Raw genomic sequence first — 12,532 nt, 5'->3', positions numbered from 1 at the left:
TAATTTATAAAAAATGTTAATTAACTTTTAATTAATGAAAAGAGACATATGGTTTCAATTAGAAACTTGCTGAGCGCCATCGAAAACCACTAAATCAACTCTTTTAGGAGGATATAAAGCAGGGGCAGCGTTTTACGGCGTTCTAAAAAAGCGCTCAATTTGGACGCGTTTCTATTTTTCCCTTTCTTATCGAAGCGTATCTTTGCGCCCGCGGTCCTGCCCCCCGGTGGTCGCGGCGCGAAGCCCACCTTTCGCCTCCCTCGTAGCAAGGAGGGAAGTTGGGCGCACTTGTGTTGCGCGTCTCAGCCGCTGGGGAACAGGACCGCAGGCGCAGAGATGCGCTCCGATAAGAAATGGAAACCTAGAAACGCGTCAAAATTGAGCGCTTTTACGGAACGCAGTACTGCCTCTGCGTTATATCCGTTTGAAAAAAGTTGGTTTAGTGGTTTTCGATGACGCCGAGCAAGTTTCTAACTGGAACCTTAGTCTATTTTCATTAATTAAAAAGTTAATTAACAAATTATAATTAATTAGCCGACTGATCGTTACGATTAGCCCCATGTACTATGTCCCCCTGGCCGTATAACTCACCTGAACAAACGGCATTAGTGTAACTTTCACGGCTTTTTTAAAACAAATTTGTTAAGTTTAAAACGTTCAGCCTTTCCACTCTCGTGAAGAATGAAGACCAGCGGAGCTGTACTCGATGCACCCCCAAAACGCGCACGCGCCCGTTTCCCGCTTCTTCTCGTCCGACACGCCGCCGATCGTGGATACGTCTTCGACGACCCAGGGTCGGTCGGACTAGAGTTCCTATATAAAGCTGCCTAAGGTAATGCGGATTCTTGGCGAGTTGGTACTGAAACTTGGAGAACATAATAGCGCTTCTCGACCGCAACTCTGCTAAGGTAGCAGAGTTGCGCATTCAGCCTCGGCGGGTGGCCGTAGCGCTGGCTTTCCTGCACGCCCTGGATGCTTTACTCGTCACGTGACTGAATTTGGAGAATAGCGGCGCCGCCCGCGCCGCCGCGCGTGGAAAACACAAAAAGAGGAGAAGGAGGCGAAAGCAGGGGAACACACGCCGGGGCTACACCGTGGCCGGGGCGCGAGCCACGTCGGCGGAGCGACCGTAAAGGTGGCTCTTTTGCACGGCGCCGGATGCTTTGCGCCTCACATGATGGATCTCGGGGAATAGCGGCGTGGCAGCGCGGGGAAAACAAATGCGCGAATCTGCTCCCCCTTCGAGGGAGCATATCGAGGAACTCTAGGTCGCACACGGCGCACGTGACGCCAAACGGGTAATCAACGAACTATCTCCGGAGCATCGCCGTCGCACCCGAGAACTGTTCAGCCCGTGTGGAGTGCAGTCGTCGCCGGGCCTCGCGCTTGCGCTTGGCCTCCGTGGCACGATTGTCGACCGTGGCGTTGGCCCGCCGGCGCCCTTTACATCGCTGGCTCTGTTCTCGGCGGCGGCTTTCCAGGCGAGCGATGTGCTCTTCTTTGGCAAGGGAATCTGAAGCGCTGGACGCAGTGGAAGTCGAGGCGACAGCGGCTTTGCGGCGGTTACGGACCCATTCGCGCTGCTGCGTACGTCGCCGCTCCTTCCGCAGCCAGCCTTCTTTCTCCGAAAGGGCGCGCGGCCGACCCATCCTAAACTAAAGCAAATTGTTGTGTGTATGTTTATACAGCCGGAAGTTTGTCTGCCTCAGTGGGCGTCTGGTGTCTCAGCTGTAGATGAGCAATTTAGCCAGTGAGGTGCAACCGCTAGCCTGGGGTCTTTAACGTGCACCACGCAGTTGTGATACACGACCGCCCGCCGGTACGACGGTCATCCATATCGAAACTAGGGATGCCGCAAACCACCCTAGGTTCGAATTCGAAAGGTTTTGATATTTTCGAACCAAACTGATGTTCGATTTCGAAAAGTTTCGATATTTTCGACCGTAGGGAGGTTCGAATTCGAAAAATTCGCAACTTTCCAAAATTGTGGGGTCTCGAATTCGAAAAGTTCCAAGCTTTCACGGTTTCTAAAAGTTCGGGTTCGATTATTTCGAATATTTGTTTACTGGAGGTTGGATAGATTCGAAGATTTCGAACTTTCCTAATTTGAAATTCAAGAGAATCGAATGTTTCGAATTTCTTTGGATCTAACCTTCGAAAACTTCGAACGTTTCGAATTTTTAAAAACTTAAAGTTCGATAAATGCGAAGATTTCGAACTTCTTTCTACATAAAGTTCGGAAAGTTCGAAGGTTTCGATTCTCTTTTAATCCTAAATTCGAAAAAAAAAAAAAAAAACTTCGAAGGTTTTCGATTTTTTTTTTAAGTCCAAGTGAGCAAAGCTCGAAGTCCGGTTTTCATGTTCCGCCACAGTTTCAGTTTCAAATAACGTTTTCACGCCTCACTGGTTTTCACGAAATCAGGTTTAGAAAAGTTCGGGTGTGATATTTAGACTGCGCGAAGCTGGTCAGGCAATTAAATGAAACGACGAGTGCCCCGGATGTGCTGGAATATTTGCCAGTGCAGTGAAGTGTAACAATAGATCAGTAATTGTGACCGCCAACCTCTGTTTTTTGCGCTGTTTCCTACGATGAATTCCCACCAACGTGCCGCCCAACTAGATGCATTCTTCTATGATGATGATGATGATGATGATGATGCGGCTGCTCCCTTTATAACGGGTGGGCTCGATTAATTTAGAGTCACTAAATAAGCTACGCTTCCAGAGTACAGCATTCCTTTTCTTTGGCATTTTGCCGACAGTACAGTCGCTCGTTTCAACAATATTCTGTTTCGCTGCGGCATCATTAGACAGCGGCTGTCACGTGAGTCGCTATCATCATCATCGTGTTCTTTCAACGCCATCATCTTAGGTCCAGCGATCCGATGCCTGCTGCTGTTTTATTGTTTACTGCGTGCGCATGCTGAAGTCCGTCGCTCAGCAAGCATTTTTTCCTTCTTACGTCGAGATACGAACAGCACGACCCTGATTCGCTGCCACAGCTGCGGCTACGGCAGCTGGCGCAAGCGACGGCTACAGCTCGGCTTGACTCAGCTACAGTCACTCCTCCATCTGCGCGTGGACCCAAGATGGCGGCGCCTGACGCGTTTTCAGAAGCGTAGTTTGGGAGTTTCGGTACTCTGAAAGCGTGGTTTTATTTAGTGACTCCAGATTAATCGTGACCAAGCCTGGGGGTAAATTCGGCGCCCCCTGTGTTGTGTATAATGCCACCAAGCCTCCAGTCGTCTTTTCGTCTGCTCGATGGTCTTCCAAAAGCCTTCAGTAGTATTGGCTCTCTCGCTTGTTGTCGAGAAGCCCAGCGCTGTCGCTAGAGGAGGAACACCTTCGTGTAGTCGGTTCGCCTGTTCGGTGGGAGAAGTGGCAGATGGTCAGATTCCGCCACAACGGAGTATGATAGCTGGAAAGGTTGGCGCCACCTACGAGCGATGGCGGCAACCATACTGGTTGTGTGTTTGCCACCCTCGCTTATAGATGGCGGTAGCTGTCCAGACGCGTTTTTGTCGACAAGAGTTTTGCGCCGGACACGACACATAACAACCTTAAAAGCGTTTGAAGAAATGAAGTACCGAAGTATCCTAACCACCAAACTACGTAAGCTCGAACGAGACAAGGTTCCTAACCCCACACTACCTGCGCTGACGCCATATAAATATAGTAGCAATATCCAACCGCCCAGACAGCAAACAGCTGATAAACAAAACATCACCGAACCACGTGACACCGTAATTGTTAACTTATCTGAAATTTCCTTATCATCCAACGAAGAAAAATTGCCCTCAAAAGGGCTAAAATTTTGCTCAGCAACAGGCTTCTTTGATGAATCCCAGTTATTCCGACACCTTTATAATTTTGCAACAAATTTAAGATTGCGGGAATATTTCTTAGGGGGGCCTTCAAACTCTCAGAACACGCAACAACGTCGAAAGAGCAATCGGACGCCGAAACCTCATCGCAATGGCTGCCTCAATATTTACATAGCCGCTGTACAAAGAGACATAATGCGAGAATACCAGAAGCGGAAAGGAAAACGGTAGAACTTAACAAATTCGGAAAGGGATTGCCTGAAAACTCTGGGAACCAGGTCCGATGTAGCGATAAAGCCAGCTCATAAAGGGGGAGCAATTGTGATCCTCAACACTGTCGAATACACTCGAGAAGGATACCGCCAACTTAATGATCCAAAGTTGTATGAGCGTCTTGAGGGGGACCCAACGATTCACTACTCACGCATCGTAACGTCAAAATTGAAATATCTCTTGGACACAGGAATCATAACCCTTAATAAACATAATGTGATGAAACCACTAAATCCAAGACCAGGTCGCTTCTACATGCTTCTTAAAATTAATAAAACTGGTAACCCAGGGCGCCCAATTATACCAGGCAAAGGTACAATGACCGAACCTATCTTCCTGCTTTACAGACAAATTAATACGCAATATTCCCACAACTCTCGATTTGTATGTCAAAGACACCACCCAGTTTGTAGGAGAAATCTCGGATATGTGCGTAGCTAAGGGAGCATATCTGGTCACTCTCGATGTTTCTTCTCTATACACAAACATTCTCCACGACGACGGAATAGCTGCTCTAATTGACAAGTACGAACTTCATAAGGAACCAGGTACCCCGGATAGTCACGTCATTGCCTGTTTAACGAGGCTGGTCTTAGAACTTGATGCATTTGAATTTAATAATGAATATTTTAGGAAAGTCAGCGGAACCGCTATGGACGCTAAGATGGCCCCCAGTTATGCCAACTTATTTATGGGAAAGCTAGAGTCCAAACGTTTTTCTGAATTCCCCCTAACGCCAACTTTCTACAAGAGATACATAGACGATATCTTTCTCATTTGGACACACAGCGAGGAGGAACTGCTGGATTTCGTAGACTGTTACAACTCTGTACACCCCAACATTCACTTTGCTTACGCCTACTCTCGAACGGACATCAACTTTTTAGATGTAACTGTAAAAATTGAAAATGGTAAACTCTCCACAAATCTCTACCGTAAACCAACAGATCGACAACATTATCTTCATTACCAGAGCGACCACCCTCGCCATTGTAAAAACAGCGTCCCCTACAGCCAAGCCCACCGTTTCAAACGAATTTGCACGAAAGAGGAAGAATTTGATGCGAGCGCCCAGAACCTAATCACCATGCTTGGAAAACAAAAATATTCATTACGTGTAATTGACGACGCAATTCAAAAACCTAAACAATTTAACCGCGAGGACTTAATCCCGAACCGCCCCCCCCCCCCCCCCCCCAAACCCGACCTACAACGCACGAATCTATGTCTAGTTTACAGCACGAACTTTCGTAATGTAAACGGTATACTAAGACGGCACTATAATATTCTAGAATAAAGCGAACGTCTGAAACGTGCGTTTCCGTCCGCCCCCGGTGTGGTCTACAGACGATCACGTAACCTAAGACACTCTTGCGACCGAACAAGACCAAGAGAGACCAGACCGGTTTTTAAGCCTCTTGCGACTTCTTAGGACCACCTCCGCTGCAGCGGAGCTGGTCTTAAGGCGTCGCAAGAGGCTTAGAAACCGGCCTGGTCTCTCGGTAACCGGACAAAAGCTCACCGGACAAAAGCTCACCGGACAGAAGCTCACCGGACAAAAGCTCACCGGACAAAAGCTCACCCGTTTTTTGACAGACCCGGACAAAAGCTCACCTGCGAAAGATAGACTACCGGGTTCCAGAAGCCCGTCGGCCACGCCCATCCAAGCGTCTTGAGGGTGATTGAATGCCTACAGCAAAATCAGGCGCTCGTTGCCACGGCATTGACAAAAGCCCGGAGAGGTGAGCCCACCGTAAAGCGGGTGCGAAAAATTACTCTGCACCTGCAGAATTGTCTTAGAAATATTTGCGAGGGCTTGATGTACATCGATATCTACCAAGACTGCTGGAGCTAGTGGGGCACTGCATTCGCTTCTAACCAATCGATAAATAAACTTGTTTTTATTAAAATCAACAAACCATGCGCCTGTCAGATTTAATTTATCGTTGCCTTTTTGTGTCGCACGCATGCACCTAAGTTGTCCACACTCGTGTTAAGACCAACATGAAATTTTCTCGTGGTGAGCTTTTGTCCGGGTCTGTGAACATATGGGTGAGCTTTTGTCCGGGTCTGTGAAAAAATGGGTGAGCTTTTGTCCGGTGAGCTTTTGTCCGATGAGCTTCTGTCCGGTGAGCTTTTGTCCGGTGAGCTTTTGTCCGGGATTCGGTCTCTCTTGGTCTTACTCGGTCGCAAGAGTGTGAACGGGCCTTCACTTCTAAACTCTCGACTGAATTCGTCATTGTCAAATGACGAGTGCAAGCCGTGCATGAAACTGGGATGTCTGGTCTGCAAACACATGCAACATACTAGCAGCGCTAGCAGCACACAATGGGAATTTTCCTTAAAAATTCGTGGGAACCTGACGTGTGACTCTTCAAATGTGGTTTATTCGCTTGAGTGCAGTGTCTGCAAAATGCAATATATATGGCAAACGAAGACAGCATTCAGGAAACGCTTTAATAATCGCAAATCTCATTCAAAATCGCTCCCAAGCCTACCTCTTTCAAAACACCTTAGCCTTCCACATCATTCGTTCGAAAAACTTTCGGTAGCAATACTTGAAACCGGATTTTAAGTCAGACCGCGAAAGGGAGCAGCGCAAATCGCATCTCATACGCCGATTCAACACGATCGATAAAGGACTAAATAAAAATCCAGGAACACTTGCAGCGATTAAAATGTTGTCTAAAAATTAACAAGGAACACCAATGCTCACCCTGACAAAGTGGCACGGTATTTGCGGTTGGAATTGGATCATTATTTTGTGAGAAAAGAGTCAAGGTACAGGCTAGCTGGTGGAAGTCAACCATTTCGTCGTTTACCCTGAGACTGGTTTTTTTTTAGAAGAGCAGAAGTAACAGAAAAAACAGACAGGTCTCAAACTCAGCTACAAGTTTATTTCAACAACCTCCTCTTATATAGTTCGTTCTCGTCGTCATAAACCAATCACATACAACTTGTCCTCTGCCCCGTGACTTTACAGGTTCCACTCTATCACAAAAGAAGCGGACACTCCCAACATTTCCAAGTGAAAAGGTTCTAGCAGCAGATATGCCTCACAAAGACTTCAAGCAACCCTTTTGTGTCCTCACAATAAACAGGACAACAGCCCACAACAACATCCCACTCAAAACCGGTCACCTCCAAAATTATAGAAAACAGACAATACCCTCCAATACACACCACAGACAATACACACCAAAGAAGCCTTTCAGGATGACTAGAAAAAAAAAACACTTAAAACTATAAAAATTGCTTGCAGCGGTGCCCTATTTGCGTGGAAGGTTGACTAATGCAATTTCCCAACGATCTAATCCTAATTGTTTCTCTTACTACCCTTTTAACATCGTTGGTTTCCTTAACAACTACATCCGTTCCAGACCAATCCGTTGTGCAGTTTCTACACTCCTCCAGATGCTTAGCTAACTCCCAATTTGCTGCATTATTTTTAACATTCCTTTTCTGTTCTGTTAAACGATCGTTCAAACACCGAGACGTTTGGCCTACATACTTAAAACCACACGCCAAAGGAACCTCATACACCACGCCTACGCTACACGGCACCGACTTTTCCCTATGCGCCTTCTGACAGCCCCTCTGAACCGTTTCAAAAGGTGTCAATCTATCTAACCTAAAATCCGTGCTGAATACGACATCCACGTCATATTTTTTTGCACATGCTCTAAGATTGTGGGACACCTCGTGAAAATACGGAACCACAGCGTACCTATTCCTGATTTCTTGCGTCTTCCCCTTTTTCTCCCTGCACTGTAGGGCAATCTGCCTTTTGATGTACTCTTCCCCATAGCCTGCCATTACCAGTCTTTCCCACTGGTTTTTTAGTGCCTCCGGTCCGAAATGCATGCATGATCTCACCAAAGCATTACTAATCAAAGAGCTGACTACCCCGGCTTTTACATTTTTCGAGTGACAGCTACTCTTTGACAGAACCGGTTTTGGGTTTTCCTTCCCATACTCCCAACAAAGACCTCGTTCCAAATGTAAACGCAGGTCGAGAAACTGCAGGACCTCGCCCCTCGGCCTCTCTAACGTGAATCTCAACTCTGGCGCCGCTGCCCTTACTACTTGCTCCAAAACTTGGTCCAACCCTTCCTGAACAAAGCAAACTAAAATATAATCCACAAATCTTTTCATAAAACACTTTGCAGACACCTCCTCTACCTTGACATACACTTGTTGGTCTACCGTGTTTAAGTATATTTCCGTATATTTTGTATAAGTATATTTTGTGTTTTTGTGTTTGTGTGTATGTGTGTGTGCGTGTGTGTGTGTACGAAACGGTGAGCCTTCCACACGCGCTTCTGTACACGCTGCCCTTCCCTTTTCCTCATTTTACCCACTCATGTGCGAGATCCTTTAAGATTATATTTTTTCATAGAAAGCCGAAGCAAATCTGTGCCTTCCGCACCATGCTGTCCTGCTGCACACAACGTTACTCGGTCTTGACCCTAGGCTTCTGTATTTATTTTTATTTTAATGTTTTATCTTTTCAATTTGTATTTTTAATTCACTGTCCGGTACGACGACGGCTTTGCAACTATCCGGGAGGCATTACCCCTCCCCCGCGTCCCCCTGCCCCGTGATCTGCTCCTTGCTCCCCTCTCCCCTCTCTTCCGCGGCGTGCGGCACCCGAGGGGAGGCGGGGTGGCCGTCGCGGAGAGCGGACGCCCACAATTAGTACCGAAGAGGTCGTCCCAGAGCCTGTGCCCACCGCAGTGTCGGAGATCTCGTAGACGCCTCTTTAGCTTTAATACCCGCCGCCCTACCGTGGGAGCGCGCTCAAGTCAAACCTTTTCTTTCTTTTCTTTTTACTTCGCCTCAATCCTGCCCTTCGACGCACAACGCCATGACGTTGTGCCTCTTTCGCTGTTTGATTGGCCCTTCGGCTCATAACATCGGCCGAGCTCGGACCGAAGCTGAAACGAAGTGTAGCGAATTGTCTGGCCTTGGTTCTGCGCTTCAGCCGTCGGAGGGCAGGACAGCTGGCGCCAAGATGCGCTTGGATAAGAATCCGAAACCAAAGTACGCGTCAGAATTGAAGGATTTTTTGAAACATTGTAAAATGCTCGACATGCTTTATACTTGTCTACAAAGAGTCGATATAGGGGTTATTGATGATGCCCCGCAAGTTTCTAATTGAAACTATGGCGTTTAAAGGAACAAATGAAAAGTTACTTTCTAAAAAGCTTAAAAAACTATTGATTCTAAACGTTGTTATTTTTTCTGAATGGGCTCTTTGGCAGACACCAAAACGGCACCAACCTTTTTTCTGTGCGATGCTTAGTTTTCACAGGAGCGATTTGGCCTGCGTTCTCTGAAACACCCTGTATATATATAGGGTGTTTTTTTTTCTGTTCGTTACAGATTTTGTTTAAACAAAGCCATGAAAGCTATACTTATGCGGTTTGTGCGAGGGAGTTATACGGCGAAGGGGATATAGTATAGGGGGCTAATCGTAACGATCAATTGGATAATTTACTAAAATTCGTTAATTAACTTTTTAAATAATGAAAATAGACATATGGTTCCAATTAGAAACTGGCTCAGCCTCGTCGAAAACCACTAAATCAGTAATTTTCACGAAGACTTTGAGCGCGTGAGAAGCGTAGTAGTGTACTAAAGCTACCCCTCGTGGGAGCAGATACAAGCCTGGGGCTAGCTAGATAAGAGAGGGAAAAATCGCGCGGGCGCCTTACCGCAACCACTATTGTACCTGCTCCACGAGCGGTAACTTTAGTGCACTCGTACGCTTCTCGCGCACTCAGTCTTTCTAAAAATTGCTGATTTAGTGGTTTTCGATGACGCTCAGCAAGTTTCTAATTTGAACCATGCACATGTCAATTTTCATTAATTTAAAAGCTAATTAACGAGTTATTATTAATTTGCCGACTTATCGCAAAGATTAGCCGCCTACATAATGCCCTCCTGGCCGTATAACTCACTCGCACAAACCGCATGTGTAGCTTTCAAGTTTAGTTTTTAAACCAATCTGTGATAATAAAAAAAAAAAACACCCTGTATTTATATATTATATAAATATAGGGTGTTTCACGTAAGAGTTGCAACAATTCCTAAAGTTAGTGTATTTGAGGTAAAAGGATAATTTTCTGGGGACCGTATGAAACCATGGGGGAGGACGTCAGAAGATGCGCGATACTTACTAATTAGTTCGCTAAGGAATTAAAACGACTAATTAACTTTTTAATTACTGATAATAGACATATGGTTCCCATTAAAACTTACTGAGCGTTATCGAAAACCACTAAATCAGTAATTCTTAGAAAGACTGACCGCGTGGGAAGCGTCGTAGTGCGCTAAAGTTACCACTAGTGGAGCAAGGCTTCGGCTCTCACCGTAACCACTAGCCTTGTACCTGCTCGACGAGTGGTAAATTTAGCGCACTACTACGCCTCTCACGCGCTTAAAGTCTTTCTTAAAAATTGCAGATTTAGTAGTTCTCGACGAAACTCGGCACGTTTCTAATAGACCGATCTCACCAGGCAGTCTGACCACGCTACAGCTGCCGCAATGCATCGAGGGAACTTTAGTTTTTCTGCTCGTGCGACAATCTCGCTGGAGCTCTGCGCGCGTCGATCACAAGCGGCACGAGGCCTTTTGTGCACTGCCGTCTGCTTCCTATGAATCGATGTTATGGCGGCGTCACGCATGCGCCGAACGCTTGCTGAGATCGGTCTATTGGAACCGTATGTCTATGTTCACAAATTAAAAGTTAATTAGTCATTTTCAATTAATTAGGGAATTAAGTAGTGAGTGTAAAGCATTTTCGGACGTCCGCCACCACGAGTAATTCGGTCCCGAGAAAATTATCTTTTTACCTGGAATACATTAACTTCAGGAATTTTTTTTCATTCAAGGCACTAATTAAAAAAAAAAGTTATGAAAGCTGTGGTTATGCAGTCTGTGCAGGTGAGTTAGTTATGCGGCCAGTTATACATAGCAGAGAGAGCTAACCCTAACAATCAGTCGGCTAATTAAGTAAGATTGGTTAATTAACTTTTTAATTATTGCAAATAGACAAGTGGTTGTAATTGTAATTTTGCTGAGCGTTATCGAAAACCATCAGCAGAGAGACTTTGAGCACTTTAGGAGTGAAGTGGTGCGATAAAGTAACCCCTCGAGCAGCAGGAGCGACGCTACCGGTGCGGTAAGGAGCCCGCGCGATTTTTCCTTCTCTTATCAGAGCCCCAGCCTGGTACCTGTTGGGCGAGTGGTACCTTTAGCGCACTACTACGCTTCCCACGCGCTCAAAGTATTCCCGAAAATGATTGATTTAGTGCTTGTGGATGTCGTTCAGCAAGTTTCTAATTGAAACCATATGTCTATTTTCTAGTGTGTCGAACCGAAAAAAATACGGGTTCGGTTACGGTTCAGGTTCAGGTAAATTTATTTTGTTCCGGTTCAGTTCCGGATCGATTAATTCGATCCGCGAACCGGTTCGCGAACCGGTTCGGGGCGCTGAACCGGTTCGCGAACCGGTTCGGAAATTATAAATGACAAATTGCAACATCAAAATAAATTACAAACAAAACATCTGAAATCAGCACTTACGAAACGGGATACATCGTAGTGTAAGGCTCAGGGACTTCTACCAGGAATGGTTTCTTTATGTGCACTCAAAGGTTACCTCACCGACGTTTACGCATTCGGACTTCATCTAATTGGGTCCGACGCAGTAGCTGTAAAATCCGCGACCTCCTTACAAACCCACTTACAAGTAGAACTCGCTAACTATCCCGCTACCTCGGCGTGTAAGCGATTGAAGGAACAGTGGGGACAAAATACAGCTTTCTTTATTTGAACTAGCCTTTGGTAACTCAAATTAGACCCTTAAAGAAGTATTCATTAAACAAGATACGGAATATGAAAAACACTTCACCGAACGCAACGCCAGAAGGACGTAATAGGATAAATATTAAAATAGAAGAGTTCGCTGTCTCACAAATATGTTAGCTTCTAAGTGCCTATTCGAAACCGGATGCATTATTATCAAACTCCACAGCCTTTTCTTTTCTCATTCCGATGGAAGCAAGCTTCAAGAACTCGCGCGTTCTAAAAACGTGTTATGAAATGAGCACACAGCAGCATTTAGGATTTACGAGATCGTAGGAAAATAAAATCCCATGACGCAATTTTTTTTTTTTGCACAGCTTTTTAATTTTTTTTTTACAAAGAAAAATATGTAAGCGAGGTGTGTGTCAGTTGACGGCACTTAAAAAACAAATGGCATTGATAGCACATTCATTGTCAACAGCGCGTGGCCGAACCGTTTTGACATGAGCCGGTAACCGTTATTTTTTTTCCGGTTCAGTTTCGGGTCGGGTTCATCGCGATAACAATATAACGGTTCGGGTTCGGGTTCAGTTCCGGAAAAAAATACCGGTTCGGTTCCGGTT

General features: G+C 45.7%; 1 protein-coding gene across 1 annotated transcript in view; it reads left to right on the top strand.

Annotated features, from left to right (window-relative positions):
• The window catches only part of LOC115308316 (glycine-rich cell wall structural protein), a 67,239-nt gene that overhangs the window by 49,115 nt on the left and 5,592 nt on the right, over window positions 1–12,532 (top strand). The gene's annotated exons all lie outside the window — the stretch shown is intronic.

This window comes from Ixodes scapularis, unplaced genomic scaffold, assembly GCF_016920785.2.
Source record: "Ixodes scapularis isolate PalLabHiFi unplaced genomic scaffold, ASM1692078v2 PGA_scaffold0__279_contigs__length_252992795, whole genome shotgun sequence".
Taxonomy (NCBI): Eukaryota; Metazoa; Arthropoda; class Arachnida; order Ixodida; family Ixodidae; genus Ixodes; species Ixodes scapularis.
The sequence above is the reverse complement of the archived record's forward strand: the minus strand, read 5'-3'. Positions and strand labels throughout refer to the sequence as shown.